The sequence below is a fragment of the Lepidothrix coronata genome, unplaced genomic scaffold (assembly GCF_001604755.1).
Source record: "Lepidothrix coronata isolate B3197 unplaced genomic scaffold, Lepidothrix_coronata-1.0 Scaffold22, whole genome shotgun sequence".
NCBI classification, from domain to species: Eukaryota; Metazoa; Chordata; class Aves; order Passeriformes; family Pipridae; genus Lepidothrix; species Lepidothrix coronata.
Genome location: NW_016690202.1, coordinates 4,818,267 through 4,841,686, shown reverse-complemented (window position 1 = coordinate 4,841,686; position 23,420 = coordinate 4,818,267). Strand labels below are relative to the sequence as shown.

The 23,420-nt window shown below is 41.2% G+C and overlaps 1 protein-coding gene across 2 annotated transcripts in view; it reads right to left on the bottom strand.

Moving 5' to 3' along the window:
- Positions 1 to 23,420, bottom strand: part of KANK1 (KN motif and ankyrin repeat domains 1) — a 122,611-nt gene that overhangs the window by 90,035 nt on the left and 9,156 nt on the right. Inside the window, exons 1-2 of one of the 2 annotated variants that reach the window (XM_017808250.1) lie at positions 16,361 to 16,405; positions 8,607 to 8,732 (exon numbers count right to left, since the gene is read on the bottom strand). The gene's annotated coding sequence lies outside the window, so the exon portion shown is untranslated. Of the gene's footprint in view, positions 1 to 8,606; positions 8,733 to 16,360; positions 16,406 to 23,420 lie in introns of those variants that run through there. The other variant, XM_017808251.1, reaches the window with a different exon arrangement.

Sequence of the window (23,420 nt, the reverse complement as noted above, 5' to 3'; positions counted from 1 at the left end):
CTTGACCACCACATTTCATGGAAACTGCACAGAAGTGCAGCCAAAATAGTGAAACGGTTGGGAGAAAAAGGGTTAAAAAGTGCTCTGCACTCTGCAGAAACAAAGGATTCACCAACTTCATTGTGGAAAGATAATCAATAGAGTCCTCTAGAAGGACAAAACATGATGAGTTATCAGGTTACAGACATTAGGCAAGGACATAGCTCTACTTAAAGCAAGTTTTGCAGAAAATTCATTACTTCTACAGCTGAAAGTTCTAGATAGTCTCATTAAGAATCAGTTACTGGGACAGAAGAACCTCTCAGAGCAGATAACTGCATTGTTGAAATAGTAATTTGCCAGAATCAGTGGATAATTCATAATGCTCCCCACCTCTTTCAAATTAGTGGAGGACAATATAGTGTAACAACAAAAGGAAGAAAAGAGATCTTGTCCATGATGATGTCCCTGTGATTCACAGGATAATGTGAGGTAATCTGTGTTATAACCAAGTTTTGTAGTACTAATCAAACATGGAAGAAGCTTCTGAAGTTTGTTCCACCCAAACAAGTTTTATACTTTTTTTTTTTGTACCAAGACAAGGGAGAGCAGTTTTCTCTCCCTTAGAGTAGGGCATGCCACAGCTTGTCAGAGACAAAGCACTTGGTGTTACACCTGGGTGTGGATGGATGCAACCACACACGGTTTACCCTCCTGCCCTATGTTCTCAAAGACAATATTTTAGGCAGTACCTTTCAGAAATAACTGAAGGATGTCTATACACACCTTAATTCCTATAGTGGAAAGAAAAAAATTTAACATTCTATTTTGATGCAGTTGAAAAGGAACTGGAAATACTGCCTTAAAAATAATGGAAGGTTTCCAGAGAACTTCTGTTCACAAGCCAAGCCCACCTGCCTCACTGATCCCCTACGGGGATCACATATTGACTGCTAGGAAAAGTCTCTATGATCCCCCTTGGGAAAACTAATATTTTTATATTTTATTTACTTGTTTTTAAATCAACTACTTTCAGTTCCTTTTGCATCATGTCATTCCTGCAACATCTACACTGGTTGTATGGGATTACAATCAAGATTTTGCTGCAGCTCTCCTTGTGTTTGAACATGAGCTGCAGAGATCAGTCATGCGAAGCTGATCTCTTACCACCTCATCCATCCCACTCTCCTCCTCAATGGCTTTCCCAAGGGTAAAGAATTTTGCGTGGTAGCAAGCAACACTCAGGTCATTTGCACAATACATTTTTAATCTAGGCAACTTTCTGAAAGTCACTCAGCCTTTCTGGACTAAGCCATATTTTGTCAGCATGAAGAAAATAAAAAATGTCAAATTGCATTAAAGCTCTTTCATGTTTTTCAGACCACTTCTGATTGACTTCCAGGCAGGTAAATGAAGAGGTCTGAGTAACTTCATCCATGCACTGCCTGAAGAGAGTGCACAGATACAGAGGAGAATCCAACTCCACATATTTCCTTATCTTATCCTTATCTTACAGTTTTTTCATAATAGTAGCTGTAAACACTGCCAGTCAAAGATGCTCTTTCAAAGAAACACCAAGAACAAAGGATTTTCAAAGTTGTATTCCACCATCAAACTAGACTTGTTTCAGACAAAAATTACACACACACACACACACACACACTCACACTCCCAAACTTGTCTGAACAGAATAAGCTTGTAACAAAGACAGAATTGAAATAACATGGCTGAAGTCTGCCCTTCTGTAAAAACCCCACAAACAGCTGCACGCTGGCTTCAAAAACAAAATCACAGGCAAGTCAATGTCCACTTGTTTGTATTTGCTGTAGGATCAAACCAAAGGTATCCTCTTCAACCAGCACAGACTTTTTAGATGTAACATCTGAATTGAATAAATATTAAACTGCTGTAAAATTTGCCACTTTGATTTATCAAGTGAATTACCACAGACCTACCAGATGACCTACGGATAATCTCCTGTTTCCCCTTCTAAAACAGCTTTCTCTGCAAGCCACAAAATTAATGATCTTGAATATCAAAATAACCTTCTTCAGGAGTTGAAGTTTTCATTTAAATCTTCCCAGCCTCAAGACCCCTTTAAGATAAATGATTTTATATTAACAGTGAAGGAAGGAGTCAGATTTACAAAGTCAGTAAGAAGTCATAAGTTTCGCATTTTAATCACTCATAGCCACTGTATTTGATTTACTCCACAATTTCCATCAGAAATTGAAAAAGTTTTGAAGAATGAGTTATTCTCAATGTAAATCTCTAGCAAGCCTCTGTCAGTCTTTTTCCCGGTAGTTTTTTCTGCCTCCTGATTGAAACTACACAACCAGTTTAATTGCTCTATTACTTAATGACTTCTAACCTTAAAAGACTGTAAATACAGAAAGTTAAACCAATACATAACAATTCTCCATAGAACAGAGGAATCCATTATGAACATCAATATAGCTTGTGAATTTACTACCCTAACACTTTTACAAAGACAAAAAAAAAAAGTAAAAATCTGTAGAGGTCTAGAATGCTTCTACCAAACAGTATGTATGTACATACATAAAGGAGGGAAAGAAAGAATTCCATACTTCAATACAATCTTTGCTTGCCACAAATTGTACATCCCTTGGCTGTAACAGAACCTGTGGGAAGCTATGATTCCAAAAATTATAGCTTAAAAGAAGTTTCAGTGCTGGAAACTTGTTGAGAATACTAAGCATTTTGTAATTTTGCTGGCAGTTTATTTTTTCTACATATTTATTAATTCCAGTGTTTTCAGCATTTCATTGTACCTTTGTTCAACTACAGGGAAAGAACTGTTTAATTTACAGCACGGTTTTATATGCAAATTATATTCAGTAGAGATTCATCATAAGTGTCAACAGGAAAAGAAGCAAGACAGATTTAAGACTTGAGATTTTTTCATAAACTTTTGAAGGAACACTGAAATTAGAAAGCATGCTGAACTCACTGTAATGTATTTTCTTACAAGCATGTGCCAAGTGAAGTATATTAAAGGATTTTTTTCTTCTAGAAGTACTACAGGACTTTTTGCTCCATTTTCTATTTCTAAATATTTGAGATAGAAAAGTGCTGTCTTCTGCATGTAGTCAAACTTACTGTTTGCTTAGCTCTCCCTGGACTTCAGTTTGTTTCTAGTCTGTGAAAACATTTCCATTACATCTAGTAGCACTGGAGAAAAAGCAGTTTTCACTCCCATACAAATCAAAATTCAGGAGAAAATTCAGAGTTCAAAATGAAGAGATATTTTACTGCCAATAGGGGGAAAAATGTCTTTACAGATCAGCCAGCTGTTGCACTAACAACATCAAATAAAGAAATTGTAGAGCTTATTCTACCCTTTATCAATAATGCATGGCTGCGCACAGACAATTTATAGCTGTTTTCCATCACTGGGTATTGTGCAGTACTAAATTAAGTCTACAAAATTCAAGGACAGTCCACCCACACAGCTACTGTAAGCCAGCCAGGCCACTTGAATAAACATTTTAAAGGCATAAAGTGAGTTTTATTAGCATGCCGAGACACAGTTCCTAGTGGACAAAGCACCTCCTTTGAAGAAGTAAAAGTACATTTAAGCAGAAAGAGAGAAGAGTTACTCTTGTGCCTTACATGTAGAGAAAAAGCAAAGGGGAAAATAAAAAATATATAGACAACAGTTGAAAACCCTGACCTTGTTAAGATTAAAACATGAAGCAAGAGAATTTATTTTCTATACTAGAAAATGATTGTCAGTCTCAGAAAATCCTGAGAGGTGCTGAACCAGTCAGGTTCTGACAGCAAAACAGCTAAAACCAAAGATGGTTTGACAGGATTTTTTTTACATTTAGGTAGCTCCAAAGACTTCTTTTCTTAATCCTTTACAGGTCATATAAATCAGAAAAGCATACAAAGCTTTCATCAAGATAAAAAACTAGTTATTGTACCAAAATAGTCTCAGCAACACTTATGGCACCAGTAAACAAGCGAGAAGTATCTTCCAGAGGTCAAATTAACCAAAATACAGTATGGCACAAGGTGGATGCTTTTGGTCAGTGCCACTGCTTCCTACAATAGCAGTCCTAGCACTTGAATGCCTGAAATGCAAGAAAGCATCAAGGAACTTGGAGTGCACATGCTGGCCACCAGCAGCAAAAGGAGGCAGGTCCCAGGCCTGCACAATCCAACAGTTTCACTCGAGCTCTGCTCTGGCAGTGACCAACATGCCACCTGAGCCCTCGCTAGCCTGGCTTCTGATGTGCAGTCAGGTGTAAGCAGCCAGAACATGGATGGCAGCACCACCAGGAGGTGGGTTTGGATCACTTGCAGACTTCTACTCCTATGTCTTTTACAGTCACGGTGCACAGTTTCCCTATAAAAAGTATTGGCAAGCATGAGGTTTGTGACAACCTTTTTATACCCAGAGCACCACTCCAGGTGGGAGCAGGTGTCTCTGGCAACTAGCATGACAAGATGACATCCGTGCCTGGAAAAAACGCTTTTGTACAACATGGGAACGTGGAAGATATTGCGCAGCATGGCTGCGCACTCAATGGCTTTGTGGCATATCTAAGCACAACCACAAATAAGAGCAGGAAGGATGCAAGAGCCAGAGCTTGAGCCACATCTGTTTTAAGTTGGTCAAGTGGAAATATTTGGCCAAATAAAAAAACATTACTGCATTTATTGTGCAGGTGTTGAGAGAAGAAAATCAACTCTGTTCAGTGGTATTTGGATTTGAGCAAAGTTTAACTTCACTTACAATACACACGCTTTCTCAAAAATCAGATCTTCTTTGCACCTGAAAGTATCTCATGGACCTCTAAAGCCATCTAATCAATGTGTAAAACTCCTATTTAACTGCTCCATCAAGCCTAGAAAATTCAGAAAGTGAAGAGCCAGATTACAAGGTAAGCAGAAGTTTAAGAAATCTATGGATTAAGAATTAGCTAAGCAAAGCAACTGCCGAGCATTTGTATTTTAATCTGTCAGAAGCGCTAGCTTTTCTTCAGAAGGTTGGTTGTCATTTTTTGTTTCTTTGGTTGTTTTTTTCTGTTAAACAGGTTGAGTTTCTGCTGTGAAAAGTGAAACTGCTGTTTTATAGTCTGATGATATTGCAGTAAAATCTTTGGCTAAATCAAGGCTGCAGGACACAGCTTTGAAAAACCCTAGGCAATGCCAGTGAAGCAACCATGGCTTTATAAGTGGAAATTAATTTTAATAAGTCCGTTGCTCATCTCACATTGCCAAAGTCTGTGATCCAATTAGAAGTGCAGTGCTTTAATGACCTACATAGGGGTCACATTCAGTGAAGTTCAAAGACAGACAAAATACTCTTGGGCCCTCTCCATGGAGTGTCACACCAGTGGGATTCTGGCTTTAGAACTCAGGCAAAAACCACTGAGGTGGTAACATTAGTATTTCAAGTTATCAGTTAACTGTATATATGCAAAATGCCTTGGGCACAATGAAATGTTACTGTGTTACGTGCAATAATGGCACACACTGTCTTGAAATACAGTATTTTATGGAAAGAAATTAAGCCCACTTCTCCAAAGACTTGCTAAATTAGTACCCCTAGTGTACTGACATTAATTTGGAGTACCTCTCTGCACTGATGGCTGTTGCCATTAGTGCCTGCACTTTTCCTGCTCTCTCTAACACCAAGTTACAATCCAGCACTACTGAAATATAGAACGGGAGAGCTAACTATGCCACTCGATTAAGGACAAGCAAAGATACATATGTATCTATATAACTTGAAGAGTACTTAAATTCAGAGCACCTGAGAAGCAAATCTTTTCCCCCTGCTCCTCTCCATATCAAGTCTTGTGACAAGAGCTGACACAAGAGTTGCCCTTACTGTCCATTTCTTAGCAACTGTACACAGTGGTCCTGTGCTTTCCGACGGGCCACCAGGTAAGTCAGCAATCATCCCTGATGTCAGCTCCCCCACAGCAGACACAAGTCTGCTCTGGGTTTTCCAGCCTTTCTGCAATCATACTCTTCTTCTCTGTCTGCATATGTTTCCTTACAGCCCCCTCACCCAACCCTAACCCTAACCCTGCACCTTGCAGGGCACCCACTGCACCCCACTCGAAATCCAGGCTGTGACTGCCCTACATTACTGGCACCTGCTGCAGTGCATTGGGCAGCCAGGTCTGGGGACCCTCAAGGGCAACCTGAGCAGCCCCTCTAGGCACATACACACATTTCCTTCATTTTAGAAGCCCACGCTTGGCTGAGGCTATTCACTTCTACAGCCAGGACATGGCTGTGGCACACAGCCACACAGGAACTGGGACAAGCCTAGTCACAGTGATAATAAGTTTCCTTATTTAGCCTTTTCTGAGCATTTATCTTCCCTGCTAGCTACAGCCCTGCCTCAAGGCCTAGAAGCAGTCATGCTTTTCCCCCAACTCCTGTAACAAAGCATTTCTTTGCCACCAGAAAAGAAAAATTCACCTACAGATGCTTTTCCTGGTGAAAAGAATCATCCCCAGAAGAGCAAGAGCCCTGATACACCCAAGTAAATAACAGCACCCTGCAAGGAAGAGTAGACACTGCTCTATAAGCAAGAGCCCAGTCCCAATCCAAAACATGCTGGTGTGAGGTCTGCAGTAGAAATGCACACAAGCTTCCCAGTCACAGAAGCTTGCTCCAGGTGCATTGCAATACCCTCTGCCCCCTCTCTGAACTGAGTTTTGAACAAGATAGCCAAAGGGAGAGTCAGTGGAGTCTGCGTGTGTGCACATACACAACTCCCCATGTGTCCCCCCCATCTAAATGGCAAGTTCAGAGAGTAATGAAGAAAGGTAGGAGATCTGCTTTTCCACACTTAATGAGTTTCACAGTTTGGGGAAAAACTGGTGCCCCTGCATTTTTGGAATCACTAGACTCAGGAGCCCTCTACCTGCCCCAAAAGCTGTCAGCAATTCAAGGCCACATCTGTAAGCACAAGATTTACTTTACGCCCAAAAACCAAACAGACTGTCCCCACTGCTTGGTTGCACACTGACTAAAGCAGCAAAAGCAGCACTAGACAAGAGTTAACCTGCAATTAGCTATCCTAAACAGTCAGAACTGTCCAGAGATGAAATGTTCGCTCTTCAAGAGATGTTTTAGGCATCTTACCTCTCATCCGAACCTGCAGCACACTGTAGTGCATGTAACAAGGTGGGCAGACAGTGATATTCACCAAAAGAAAGCATAAACAGGATTCAGCTGCCACCTCAAACAGCAGCTGTCAAACCTGAGGGAATCCAGGAGTCTGTAGCAAAGAGCCTTTACACAGCCTTTACCCATCTGGGTTTTATTTACTACTGATTTAAACTTAGGCCCTCCTTTTTGTGTTGCTCTTAATCTGATCTTTGCACATTATTTAAAAAAAAAATAAATCTATACAGCTCTGTCCTGCTGAGAAACTTACACCCCCAGTCTCTGGTCACTGAAACAATTCTGCAATGATAAGAGGCCATGCTGTGCACTGGGCACTGCACAAACATACTCTGTTAGCCTAGTCTTTGGCTAGTCTGCTGTGCTGCTGAGAAAATGTAGCAGCACTGCAGTGCAGCCGACGATCCAGCTCTGAATCCAGTATATGGGTACAAACATGGGTAATTAATGAAAGATTGCAGCAGCAGCTCTAGTCAAAGCAGAATGGTCACTTTTCTAGCTGCAGTTATGTATAACTTCTTATCCATATTTTTTCTGGTGGAGAATCTCAGTCTGGCATCTCAGAGAATGAAGGCTACATCTTTTTACTACTAAAATATTATTAATACACGGATCAAAAGACTAAGGCATTCTAATGGAAAGGTATACAAGCACTTAAGAGTGTAGAATTTGTGATTTAGAAAAAGAAAATAAATTGTTTCTTCACTGCATCAATTTTGCCTTACTGAAGTCAGTGAATTTACTTATAACTAACAAATACTGATAGTTGGTTCAGTACATGGCTTGAGGTTCATCTAGTTCTGTGCCAAATTTGGCTAGGGTAGAGTTAATTTTCTTTACAGTAGTTGATAAAGAGCTGTGGTTTAGATATGTGCTGGTAGCACCACTGATAACACAGGGACCTTTTAGTTACTGCTGAGCAATGCATGCACAGCTATGGACTTTTATGCTCCTCATAACACCCCATCAGAGGAGGGTGGGGGTGCACAAGGAGTTGGGAGGGGATACAGCCAGGATAGCTGATCCCAGAGATATTCCAAACCATATGGCATCATGCTCAGCACATAAAGCCAGGAAAAGAAGGAAGAGGGAACATTTGGAGTGATGGTATTTGTCTTTCCAAGTCACACTGTTACGTGAGATGGGATCCTGCTTTTCTGGGGAGGGCTGAACACCTGCCTGCTCACAGGAAGGAGTGAATTAATTCCCTGGTTTACTTTGCTTGTGTGCATACCTTTTGCTTTCCTATTAAACTGGTTTTGTCTCAATGCACAAGTTTTCTCACTTTTACCCTTCCAGTGCTCCATCCTGCTGGTGAGGGAGTGAGCGAGCAGCTCTGTGGGGTTAAACCATGACAGGTTGATTACAGAGCAAGAGGTGGGGCTAGGACAGTCTCTGAGACCATGTCTATCTTCTTCCCTCTGCCCCCAGCAAAAGAAATCATATCTTACCTTAAAAGATTGTAACAGAAGTGCCAGTCTCTCCTTTAGGGGTTTTTAGGCATCAAACAATGCAGCAGATTCAGCTAATGCAATGTGTCGGTAGTTGACAGAACATTCAGGAATCTGAGAGTCATCCTATAAGAAGAGAAATGAAAAGCACCAATTAATCATTGCACATGCTGGGCATTATATCTCATGCTTAAAACCTCTGATGCTTGGTAGAGCCATGCTGCTAAACAATAAAAAGGTACCAACAATCACAAATATGAAAAGCTGAGGCATTTTTTGTTTCCAAGGTGAAATGCACAAGCCACATTTTGGCTACAGCACCCTGGAAAGAAAGCATGCATCTTGCAATAGCTAGGTCACCATGCACTGCCTTCCCAATTTAAATCTTCTTTGTTCAAACAACAGTCCATGTGAATGAACAGAAACAAAGCTCCAGGCATGTCAGGATACACCAGCCATGCCAGTCACAGAAACACAAGAGTAAATGTGTGTAACTCAGTACTAGTTTGAACTGGGAAAGGCATCAGAAGCCCATGTGAGCTAAGTATTAGTGCTACATAAGCCAGGATGTTGGTGTACATGGAAGACACATGGAAGTACTTTATAGACTACAGGAAAAGGAAGGACATCCACAGACACGTCTCATTTTCCTGAAAAGGCTTTTTTCAAAATTCTCATCTTGTAAGGACTCATGAATCTCGACTCATAATGCATAAAGACACTCCAACGGCAGCAGAGTTCATGCCTGCACCGCTATAGCACATAAGGCAGCTTTCTTCCCCCACAGCAATTCAACGAAGATGTTCCATCACAAAGAGTTAGTCATTTGTTTTTCAGCTCCAACTCATTTGCCGTGTTTAATCCTCAAATGAACAAATTTCCAAAAGTGCAAGCGTGTGCACATACACACAAAGGGTGTGTGCACATACACACAGACACGGTTCCTTGCTTTGAGATATCCCAGCACACAACCACTCACAGGTACAGTGGGAGTCAGCTGCGCCCTGAGGCAGCGCTGATGTTGAACAGTTACATAATGACTCTGCTTTGACATTTGACAGCAATGGAGGGATGGGCCAGCAGAACAACTCCTCTATATCTAGCATGGTTACTCAGGAGAATTTTAAAGATCATTTTCAGGTAAAAGACACTTATCATCCAGGTTACTAAATACATTGCTAAAGCTTTGGTATGAACATACAGGGTGACTGCTGTCCCAATTTGTAAAACTACAGAAATGGGACCTTCATGGAGTGCAAGAGAATCATACCAGTTAAGAATTAAAGAATTTTTATTATAAATTAATTAAAAAAACAGCACCAAAACCATGTTACAGACCCCTGTCCCTACATAGATATACATGCATTGTTCTGGTCATACGCTGCTTACAAATCCCTAAAACAGCCTCCTAAGGGTTGTCTTCATAAACTAAAATAACAAGTAGCATTTGAAGGGAAATTACAAGGGTCTGTTTTTGTGAGGTTGGGAAGGGAAAATAAGTTGGGACACCTTAGGGTCTAGAAAGGTAACATCTGTTACAAACCCAGAAATCCAAAAGCCCCAAGCTTAGATGAGCTTTAAACAGTGTTCTAAAGTTACCCCAAGGAATGGCAGTCAATTTCTTCTCCTCTCTAACACTTTCTCAATACATTTAGTTATACTTTTATCTATTCATGTAAAATATAAACATTTTATGCAGCATGTTACCTACCCATGATACCTCCAAAATGCTTTTCTTAGAATAGGGGTACATTCTAAACTGATTACAAGTATCTCCATATACATAATATTAAAAACTGTAATGCATTAGGGAACTTGAGATTACAGAAAGCAAATTATGTCCTTGGAGCTATATATTCACAGATAATAGGAAGTACCACAATCATTGCATTTCTGTATAACCTCTGCACTACACTTCTGTATAAAGCGGTATAGAAGTTTCCAGATATTCAATCAATGGTCACACATCCTCAGCTGCTGTTCAAGGACATAAAAACCTGACTTTCAAACCCCTGGTGCCATGTGTCCCCATACCATGATGTCACGATCATTCAGGTATTCTGCATAGGTTAATTTTTCACCAGCAGATTTCACATTTTGCACATTTCCCCACAGCTACCAAAACTCTGTACCAGGCACTCTCTGTAATTCAGCTGAAGAGACCTTGTGCCCTGACCTGGTCCAGATAAGCTTGAAAACACAGTAACTGTGCAACACCAAAAGTCAGAACTAGGACATGGCTTGAGCCACAAGATGAACTAGTGAGAACTTTGTGCAAATTGCACATCTTTATCAAAGAGGAGTGATCAAAAGTCAGAAATCCTTTGGGAGCTAAGATTTATCCCATACCTTAATATTTTCCATGCCTGATGGAAAGAATGCTTCACTTTTGCTTTTTATCCCAAACAAATCACAGCATACACGTATACACAGTCATCTGACTCCTACACATCCAAGCACAACCAAAACAAAAAACATTACAATGCACACCCATTTTTTCCCTTAAGGGGAGAACAAACCACACCTAACAGGTATTAACAAAAACACTAAACATTAGAAAACATTCTGTTACAATAGGGATTTAAAAAAATATATGTAATACTGTAAGCAAAATTTTAATCTGTATAAAATGGATGTATGTTTCTCACATAAAAAAGTAATTGTTCTTGTAAACTGCTTCACAAATGGCAATCTGATTTCATTTCCAAGCAGAAAACTTACTCAGTGATTAGTATTACCAAGTCCTAAGTAGAAGGAAAGAAAAGCAGAAATGAAAACAAACATGGGCAAACAGTTAAGCAGAGATATTGCATATACAAGAGGAGTCTATTTGCTGATAAAGTTGTAATTTTTACAAAAAGTCATAACCTTCATAAAATTTTAAGATTTAAACAAAGCTTACTATGCAACAGATATTCCTTAAACTCTCAAGGACATGCTGTCACCAATCTTTAACAGAAAGTCCACATATTTCACAGCATACTTCACTAGCTTGACAAGTTCACTATAGGCAGCTAACACACGTATTCCATCCTCTCTCCTTTTCCATTTTAACACTGTTTAACACTTCCTCCCACATGTTCCTCCAACACACCCACCTCTCTCCTGCAGCCTGATTCACTTATCTAAAGAGGAATTTATGCTGGCCTGAAAAAAACACCAGCCCCCTCAACTGAAAGGATATGGCTGGATAACTTATTGAGATATGCCTCAGATGTTGTGTCCAACAAACACTTCTAAGTCAGTTAAAGACACCCTGCGTAGCACCAGAACGTATTTAAATTTTGTGTGAAGAAGACATTATTTTAAAATAAATTTGAAGATAACACTTCCAATGGTAAAAACACTATTTCTTGGTGAATATATTCTACATTTTTGGACAGAAAGCTTTTAAGTAGTCAAAAGCACTATTCAGCCTTTGTACACTTCACTGGCATAAGTTCTCATAATTGCTACAGGAAATAACTAAGGCAAGGTCTGTGCGACACAAAGCACCATACTAATTAACCCTGCAGAGACACTAATTAATCTCGTCAGGGCCCACAGTAACATGACTACTCTGCACAGGGAATCTCCCCATGGTGATGCATCCTTCCTGCCATTTGGATACCCCACCTCCCACCCTAAGCAGTTTCTTTCACATGAAAGACAGGTCTTCCACCTAGGATGAACCCTCCATGGAGGGGTGTTTCCTCTCGGAAGCTGTGGCACTGCTCATTTTTATTGAAGTCTATGACCTTCAGCAGTCAATACTGTACATTGCACCAATTCTTGACAAACAGTAAAATAATTGACAGGTATTACTGAGGATCCTTGGCTGCTAGAGGACGAATGTGACAGGGTATACCTACGGACACTCTCCTGGGCCCCAGGAGGAAAGGTCCAGGACAGTACCTCAGAGGAGCTATGTATAATGATAATGGTGATTGTCTGACAATCACCTGAGGCAATTCACACCACATTTAAATTTCTCACCTAGTCTCAAAATAAAGCAAGGAGAGACCTTCTAGCACTAGTATAATTTTTCTCCACCTAGTCAGCTCCAAGTAGCAGATAATACTGTGGTTGTTAGCAGGGTAGAAAAAGTTAAAGTGTTGCCAAAGCGACTTTCCTTTCAACATTCTTGTGATAAAACAAGCCCTGGGCTAAAGCCAGAACATTTTATCTGCTGTACTTGATGCCACCTCTTGGTAGAGACGCCTGCTCCTCCAGTATTGTAAATGGACTTTGAGCTTCTTATGACTTGTTAAAACACATACATTAAGGAATAAGGTACTCTGCAGTAGCTTGAAGTGCTTATCCCGATAGGAACTGGTTTTGAGCAACCAGAGAGCAAGAGGAGAGGAACACACACATTACAACCTGCAGCAGAACAAAGCCTCACAGCCTGCCCATACTACAGGATAGAAAGGCGCAGAAGGGTCATTCCGTGGGGCACAAACAAGCCAAAGCCAAGGAATTGTTTTACTGCCAAGCAGAACAGACAATTTCAGATTCTGAAGTGTCCCTGTCTAGTCCCCTCTTCCTCCTCCCCACAAATACATATCTAAAACTAAGGTATTTTTGAGACAATCCTGTTCTTACAGCCTCTCAGTAAACACAGACCTTCTGCAAGCACAGCCCCATAAATTTAGCAGGAGTTACCTGAGCAAGGTGACTCATGTTGCTGGTAAATGCGATACACCAGCTCAGCTAGAACCTGGCAGGCAAGGCTGGCTTCTCACGTGTCAGTCAGTTTTGCACAGGCAGAGGTCACAGCACCAGAAAGGGCAGTTTTGCTTTGGCCCAGGGCTTGTACTATAGTGTTCAGAAGTTTCAACACGTAGGCTGTTTCTTGTGGCAAAAGCACAGGGACAACTATCTAGCACAAAGTGTGCTGCATTGAGACAAGGAGCAGTCATGTCAATTAAGCAGTATCAAAAGACTTCTTGAGACTTTTACAGTCTCAGCAGAGCAGACAAATACTCAAGTAAGTCTGCCAGATCCAGCATGGATGAATACAAATCCTACACCCCTGTAAAAAGCATCATCGTTCACTTATGAGATATTAAATTGCATTTGATAAGTAGGTGTTAAAGAAGTACTTCTCACACTTAGACCCAAATACTTCAGCTCATGAAAAATAGGAAGATGGCATAAGACACATTTGCTATCCAATCACTTTCAAAAACATTTAAGGCATCAAAACATCAGATGTACATGTAAGTTTACAACTACCTAATAAAGGGCTGTTTCCTTCAGATTTTTTTTACCCAAAGGCTGACTGGGAATTGTACACAGTAAAAGTAACAAGATAGGTAAACACTTCAGTCTCCAAACAATAAAAACTGGTCAAGATTGTGACAATACAGTAAAACCCAGCAAGCCATACAAACAGATGTGCTGAATCTTAACGCCTTTAGCTGCCAAGTCAGGTGAAGCTGACGCACCATTCATTGTACACTCAGGTCAGATAGATGTCCCACTTCCTCCTCCAGTGCCTTCCCTATACAAACTGTGGAGTTCACCGTGGGCTTTGTGAAAGGAGATCTTTGCTTGGTAGGACAAACACTGCCATGACACAACCACCACTGCAAAACAGATCTTCAGCTGGCAGACAGCTTTGAAAACGCAATGAACTGATGAACCCCAAACTGCACAGTGCTATTGGGTGGTATGCTCCTTGCTACAGGAGGCTGCAAGAAGAAGGATCTTCAAAAGTCATATATCACTGAGGGCCACTCTTATGGTAATACTGTTTCCCTTGTGCAAAAGCTAATAACAACCAAATATGACCACTGTCTCATCTGATGTTCTGAATCAGTTATTTGAACAAGAAGAACTAATAATAATGTCATTCTGAATTTACTTCCTGTGAACCAAGCTAATCCAGGATAACACTGTATGTTCTTACTCCTTCAAGAGCACCATGTTCTAGACAAAACAGTAAAAAAGACATTTTGGATGAGGGGTGGTAGACAAAAACAAGCATTTCCAGGGATTCAATGATCAGGAAAATTAAAGGAAAAGGACATATTATTCCTTAGAGTTCCACTAGTAGCTCCTAAGAGAACAGCTTTCTCCAATTAAACTTCAAGTCCTGTCACTCTAAGACATTTGTCAGTGTCCCTCAGAAACAAAGCAGGACAGTAGCGAGTCCTAGCATAAGCAAGAAGGATTAGCAAGGTGAGGACAAACAGGACACAGGCAGTGCTGGTCAGGATGTTCTTCTCTGCTGAAATGGTTATCACGAATAGCATATTTAGCAATGGCATTGATTGGGAACTCCACAAATAGCAATATTCATAGAATGGTTTGGGTTGGAAGGGTCCTTAAAGATCACCTCATTCCCTCTGCTCTAGGCAGGGACATCTTTCACTAGACCAGGTTTCTCAGAAGTTGTCCAGCCTTGCCTAGAACACTCCCAGGGATGGGGCACCCACAACTTCTCTGGGCAACCTGTCCCAGTGCACAGCACCCTCACAGTAAAGAATTTTTTCCTAATATCTAATTTAAACCTACTCTCAGTTTGAATCTATTCCCCCTTGCCCTGTCATTACATGCCACTGTAAAAAGTCCCTCTCCACCTTTCTTGTAGTCTCCCTTCAGGTACTGGAAGATCACAATTAGGTAACCCCTAAGCCTTCTGTTTTCCATGCTGAACAAACTCAATTCTCTCAGCTTTTCCTCATAGGAGAGGTGCTCCAACCCTCTAATCATCTTGGTGTCCCTCCTCTGGACTCACTCCTACAGGTCATTCCTGTGCTGAGGACACCAGAGCTGGATGCAGCACTCCAGGCGGGGTCTCATCAGAGTACAGGGGCAGAATCCCCTCCCTTGACCTGCTGGCCACAATGCTTTTGATGCAGCCTAGGATACAATTGGCTTTCTGGGCTGTAAGCACACATTGCTGGCTCATGTCCAGCCTCTCGTCCACTAATATTCCCATCCTTTCTGCCAAAAAATAAGTAGTGAGATTCATAACAATATTAGTACTCTCTCTCTCCACATACAAGAAAAAAAAAATACATTAAACACTAGATTTTCATGCTCCAGCTCACAGACATTAAGGTTGTAGTCTAACAACATAATGTCTCAAACTAGACTGGGGAAAACATGCATGTACAGTGTGATTTTCAACATATATTTCTCCTGAGCAGCTAAAAAATATGCCATATAAAATTGCGAAAGTCCCCTCTACACATACAACGCATAAAACATGAAGGTCACCGAGCAAAGCAACCTCAAATGATTCTTCCTGAAAAGTTGCAGGCTCTCCCTTGTGAGGGCAGCCAGCAAAAGGCAGGGGAGGGAGAGGACAGAGTGGAAAAGCAGATGAAAATGCCAGCACAAGCTTTGCAGCACTGCTTTATCATGTTGGTGTGAGGGCTCAGCACACTTGCAGGTACTCAGGGTCATTGTGGATGAAAAATTACCAGTTTAATTGCTGTCCCACCACAGCTTCTGTTGAGCAGACTTTGATTTGTGCAGGACTATCCGGTTTGTTACAGCAGTTTGCAAACAGTTTGTCCAACAGAAAGAGATACCAACCAGGGGATTTTGCATGCTCGTGCACACACACACACTCTAATACACCTTCAACATTAAGTACTGCCTTTCAAAAACAAATCACCACTTCAAGCTACAAGTACTCTCTCATTTAGATATAATTTAAATATCCCATTAGATTGCAACACCAAAACCTACTCAGTGACACAAAGCAGATCAGCTTTCGCTATTTCTTGAAAGAGCAAGAAATAAAATACTAAACTTACAGGTCTGCTAGTCCACCGTTTTTCTCTGGCACACCAAAACGTACATTATTTAACTGCAATGCCTGAAACAGTAACTTGACCTCTCTGGGAAGGTGGGCGGTATTATTCAAGCTGAAACATTAGAAACATGCATAATTACGCTGAGTATTTGCCACACATTCTTTCATCCGTGAACCAATATGAATGGAAAAGTCACACTGACACTCCAGGCTTAGATTATGTCCAAACCATCAATTAAGAAGGTTTTTCGTGAGCTCCCGAGAGAACAAAATTTTTTGGGCAGGAGAAATTTTCTCTGGACTTAACTGTACATACATTACAAAGACAAAATGTCGCTGCTCAAGCACAAAGCCAAGTGGGCTAAACCATGGATGTTGAGCTTTCTGCCCACCAGTGATAACATAGTGTCACTTTGTTTTCCTCTGACCCCACAAACCATTCATGCAGCACTTGTGAGGATGCCTGCCACAGCACCAGCCACATCCCATCATTCATCATCCACCTCTTCCTGTGCTGTGATTCCTCTCACTCCTGTGTGGTGCCTGCCTGCTCCTCAGCACAACCAAAGGACTTCTGGCAGAATCAGACCATCCATAGGACTGGATGGGACCCACTGGGAGGGCAAACAGGGCAGATGCATGAAGAGACGAGACCATGGCTCCTAACTCCACCAGCATCCACAACTCACTTCACAGCTGCTTATGCCTATGGCAGTACCCCCTTCTCACCAAGCATACAGGGTGCCCTCTGCACGTAGCCTTCTCTTCACTTAGAAGAAAACAGCATTCACCTTTCAAGTTTTGGGCAGCAGAAGTGAAATACCACAATCCAGTATTTACAGGTGAAACCTAGTGAAATACACGAAACTTCCAGAACTTTTAAGGCTAGAAGACAACATAAAAATGCAGCTTTTATCTTCAGAGAGAAAATGCAGTTCAAACAAGAGAACTGCATACACGTGTCAAACTACAGTCTTCTGTAATATTAAGTTTTCATATTTCTCAAAACCAACACCTAGCTGCACTCCTGACAAGTGAGATGCAATAGTATCTATAGCTGTTGAGATCCCAGTTGCCCCTGAACTTATTTTGATACCAGCATCCGGTATCTTGCCCCATCTGGGCAACTAACCCAAGTATCCCCTTTCTATGATGGAAATTCCAGCATTCTTGATTCAGCTCATTTCATTCTTGGTGCTTTGTACAAACACATATGTAATACAAGGTATTTATTTCAGCTGATTCCTCATGCACTAGGGACAATGCATGTATCTGGAACATTCCTCCAGCAGAGACACATGAACAATTTTAGAATCATTCTTCTGCTCTTTTTCAAGCAGCCCAGCTGCCGGTATTTCTTGCCCTTCTTTATATACTTCAAAAACTTTGGAATTCATAACAATGCACATAGAATATTTAGAGGTACTTCCCTAAGTCAGATTTTGTAGTTTCAACGACCTGTGTTTTCCCTTTACGCAGGATAACTATGTATCTCAGGAACACGAGTTGCCACAGTGACCATGTAGAAAGAAGGTAATACTTCAGGGACTATTTTCCACATGTATTTGAAATCTCAAGATATGAAAATTGGTCATTGTCAAATTATTATGATCATATAAACAGAACTTGCTGAAGAATTTTTTTGTGAGTTTTAAATCTGTTTTTGCAAATAATGGTTTATGCAGAGTTTAAACCCTGCATTCTTTCATACATACTTGTGAAAACTGCAGATAGCTTTATTTTGAATGTTCTTTCCTTCTTCCACATAACCTAAAAAAGAATTAAAAGGTGACAGAGCAACCATCTTAAGCCCTACTTAAAATATCTATTCAGAATGTCTGAGCAATGTGATGAAAATGCTTAAAGTCAAACAAAAGTGGCTTGTGGTGAAAAGAGAGGAAACAGAGTAAAGATCCAAGTCTGCATCAAATCCTGGTTGGAATAATTTAATTGCCACTGTGTAAAAGCAGGAATTTCTCCAGTCCATTTCAGTATTTGCTATTCCAATAAACACAAAAGAAGGGAAAAGTCGATGTTAGAGTTTTAAATTTCAGTTTAGCGGTTTGGTAACAGCCTTCCTCAAGTCATTTTCCTGGGAAAGAGTTGCTAGAGCACAGAGCTAATTAGGGCTTGTCAGTTAAGCTCTTTTTTCTGTTCTACTCAGAAAACCTAGATAAATAGCTTATCCATGGATAGACCTGGGGGCCTTTCACAAATAGTTTGTATTCCACTGCAAGCTTAGGCATATTACATAAACATCTGGAGTACCCAGGAGAACCTCGAATACCTCCCCCCTTCTGCCCTGCAGCATCTTTATGACACTATTTCATCAACAGTGACAAAAAGAAAATGGTATTATCATGGGCTTCCATCCAAAAACTGTTGTCATCTGTAGCTTGTCTATACGTACACAAGGGTTTGGGGTGAAAGGGAGGAGGGGTAATTCAGGTGCACAAACAAGTTTTCCAATCTTCCTTATCAGTTCTTAACTTCTGAGAAAGAGTGAGCCTTGTATCATTATTAAAAAGAGACTATTTCCAGAAGGGTTGGAGACTAGACTGCTCTGGGGGGGAAACAGCAGAGAAAATAGGTATGTTCAGCTTTGCCCTGGAGATGCAGTCCAGTATGGAAGTGCTCTTGATATCCAGAAGTTAAGAAGAAGACACAAAAGCTGTGTTGACTATGCAAAGGCCCACAATTAATAAAACAGTTGCTCACCATGCAGCAGATACTTTGATACCACATTTCACAGCATAGCTGGATTGGAGGCAAGAATCTATTTGCTATGTGAGCCAATCTATATATAAGGAGGGAAAGGCACACAGTTCTCTCTAGCATGCTTTCCACAAAGTCCTAGAACAGCAACACCAGGGCCTTCTGTTTAGCTGCAGTCCTGCAGGCATCTTTGCAGTCTATCAAGCCTAACCACTGAGCAATTCTTTGCATGTTTATTTTTCAAACCTGTAGAGCTGTACCTTCCTGCATATTACAGTAACTGCATAATAGGTGTAGCTTAGCTACCTTAAAATACTCCCTCCATAAAACCAGGGAAACAAAGTCTTCTGCTTCACTGCTGCACCATAGGAGAGCACCTAAAGCTTCTGGCAAGAAAGACAAAGACAATAGCAGACGACCAGTGTGATAAACTACTCTTCACATTTTATTCCAATGAGTAGTAATTACACTTAAAAATACACAAAATCCATGCATGTGTTAAACATGAGAGAAGCTGTCCTGAGAGCTGGATGCTCTGAGATCACATTTCAAAGCAATGCAGTATCATTCTTTTAATCTTTTGGGAAAACCAGCATGGATATTCTGCTTCAATGTAATTAAGGCAGGAATTCCAGCCTCTTCATTGTGACCTTCCACAAAAACCTTAGGGGTCAAGAGTAGCAGCTTGTGCATGTCCTGCTACAAAGCTAATATATCTGTACTATCAGCAAAACCCTTCTCTAACAATAGGGCCAACAAGTTTTAGGGAGGTAAGGGGGGACATGCAGATACACTCAAAGACTGCCATGCAACAGCTTATACATAACCATAAATTAAAAGCTGTTTTTCTGAAGGCAGTTGCAGGTATTTCATTTTTACTCTGCAGGTGGAAAAAGATTTAGATTCACTTTCATGTTTTATTCTCAAATATCCAGACCCTATCAAAGCAGTAATGAATTAAAGACTTGTTTTCTTAGAGCAATTATTAGTGAACAAAATGAAGTCAAGGGAAAGGCTACTTCTTGCTCTGACAGTGAAGTGCTAAGCAGAGAGAGGGAGAGTTTGGAGAAAAAGTGTTGGGGTTTTTAGCCCTTGGGCCACATCACAGTAAATCCCTGGTGAAATCTCACGAGCACAAGCAAAGCTGCAGCCTGCAGTGACAATGCTGCTACTTGCCCTTCATACCACAGCAGCCATGCTCTCCTTCCCCAGCACTTCTCAGCAGTGAGTAACAAGGACTGCTCCAGGGGAAGGGCAGCATAGGCAGGAGAGGTGTGCGAGGTGAGAATGGCAACAGCTCAGCTTTGCAAAGGCTCTGGTTGGTGGAAAATTTAACTGAACCCTACTCAGCATGCTTGGTATAAACTGTCTCAGGTTGGCCAGCATCAAGTCATGAAAAGAGATAATCAGAAGGGTTTTTTTCCTCCTCATTCTTAACCTTTGCAATCCAAGAAGACTGAAAGAGGACACCATCTAGCAAGAGGGCTGCTAATTAATTCCTCCTCACCCAGGCAAAGCTTCTAGCTGCAAAGTATCTGCTCATGTAGGAATAGCACTTGACAGCATTAAAAGAGAAGCTTCAATTGTTCTGAAAAATGCCATTTAGAGACTAAATCATCTCACAAGATGATTTTCCCTATGAGCAGTGAGAAAAGGTGGATGAAAAGCAACATCACTCTTGCTTGATTAGTTTTCAGAGCACCAACTTACCATGCACAGTGATTTTGATGGGAGGTCAGCACACCACAGGCATAGATGCTTTCAAAAGTGTAACTTTACACGAGGAAGAGTTTTCGTATCATCTCTTAGTTGAACAAGCTTCCCTGAAATAAACTATTTCTGAACAAGTTGGAACAGCATAGAGATGCCTTGCCATAAGGGCAGAACCAGAGTGCAATTGCAAGTGACATGCCAATTTAAGACATGGGCAGCTAAAGGAAGCAAGACTGTTGTCTTAGGTGCTCAGTTATCTTGGATCAAAGGCTATAAAAAGCTCCTTGGATATAGCACTAAAACAAGAGATGAGTCAGATAGAACAATAATGGAAAAACACCAATGGACCCAACAAAAAGAGAGTTCAGCACACTTTTAGCACTGAGGACCTCCAGCATTCTGCAACTAGCAATAGTTTGTTTGCATATCAAGGCCGCACTGTTAGTACTACCACAGTAGAAACAATAGAACACTCAATAGCAAGAGTCAAAACTCCCAGCTGTCATTAGGCAGATACAGCCCCAAAGTTAAATATCATCTGAAACATCTGCAGCTCAGCTGTAGCCTTTTGGAGTGTCAAAGAGACACCACAGTCATTAAAAATTTGAAGAACAATCCTCCTGCATGACCAAAGACTCAATAATCCAAAATATTTTCCTTCTTCTCACTTTATTTAAGACTGAGATGTCCCTCATTTTAGCTGGGACAAAAGCATGGAGTTATTTAAATTAATATTTTGATTGTGGGTTTTTTTGATGAGGCAGGACAGGCTATAACCTTATGCCATACCCAAAGTAGCTCTAATCTCACCACCCTTTTCCAGTTACATTTAAATGCACTATTTCTCTTCACTACTGCTACTGCCCGGGGTGAAGCAGGAGCATCAAGACCACCTCTTCACAACTGCATAAGTGCAAGTGGGCAACAGGCCAAGTGGATAAACACAGGCAGTGGAAAGGATTTTTTTTTTCTGTGTTATCACCCTATGGGTACACAGAGTGCTTGCTCAAAGCACAGGAGATGTGCAGCCTAGCCAGCTGTGTTTTCTCACAGCAATTTTTCATCCCTTTGTCCCCATCCTTTTCTTTCTACTCACTCACATAGCAATCTCAGCCACCTATCTTCCCCTGAAAAAAAAAGAGTTATAGTTTCTGGCCTTACCACAGCACACAAATTTCACTGAAATCTGAGAAGCAAGCATGTTTTACTTCATTTGAACCTGAAGACACCTGCAGTTCAGTCTCAGGTGTGTAATTCAGAGCCAACAGCAGGGGAATGAAAATGTCAAGGACGAGATATTTTCTTAAAACAAACCAGATTTTGTGCCAGGCAAACAGTAGGAATACTATTTATTCTGGGTTCTTTCCTTTTAATGCAGAAATGCTCCACTGCAGGATACACCATTGTAGGTTAATGAGTTCCCCTGTACCAGCTCCTCTCTCTGACAAACTGACTGGCTTCAAGCCCTTCTTTGGACAGGTAACCAGTAAGAGGTCAGCTAAAGGACCCTGAAGGTGCAGCAGGCTAGATCAGGAATGCTGGTGGCCAGGACTCCGACTGGGTAAGGAGGAATAACACAGCTACCCTCTGGGTGATTACCAGGCATTTCACACCAAGGCTGTCAGATCTGGAGAACCAGACAGAGAACAAAAGGTATAGGGACACGTTTCCTACTGAACTCTATTATTTCTTTTCAAAAGCAATCAAATGCCCTGGTTTTGAGTGTAAGAGTGAGGGAGAGTCCTCTCCTACTTGGAATAAACACACTTATGCACATTCCTTCCTTTTATACTGTGTACCTCTCTACTTGGCATTGCAAGCTGTTGCAGGATGACTCAGTTTGTTACTGATTAACATCTCACTTAAAGTCTTTTCTGCGTGCCCCAGTCCAACTCTTCTCACATCAGTCAGGCATCCTGACACCATGCATTTCTTACGATTTTGCCCTCAGGTGTATCAGACAAATACTAACTCAATAGCCCAGAGTTCACCATGTACCAGCAATTTTCTCCCCCCCTCTCCAGAGGACAAACCCCACCTTCTTGCAACTACACAGTCCTGCAGCACAAGCCTTTCACATCCCCAAAGGCACTGCAGGCAGCAGAACAGTGCTGCCATCCCAGATTTCCATGCATAAGATGGGAAGAAGAGGTGTCAGGGGACAGTACGTGCAGATACCTCATAGATACCGGCAGCTGAACCACCATGCAGTGTATCATCCATTTGTTTCTGGAGAGTGGGGCCGGGGCCTCCTGCCCAGAGAGTGTGTGTGTGCTTGTACGTGGAGGGGAGTTACTTCAAGGTGACTGACAAACATGATACTTCAAATCAGAGACCAGGGAAAAACAGCATACTTCAGTTTTGGGTCTATTTCACCCAAATTCAATTTCTAGAGAAAAAAAAAAATCAACCTGTTCCTAAATATTGAAGAGAAGGTGTCTATCTTTCATAATGGGACTGCTCTCTTGAACAGTCATCCAAAGCTATGTGCTGGTACGGACAAAAGGCATCACCCCCCCAAGAAGTTTTCCAGTAACAGCTGCTAAAAAGTCTGAAAAGTGGTGTTACCCAGGCAGTACCTCACTGTCTTGCAACCTGACCTCCCCACTCCCACCTTTTCCCCAGGCACCAAC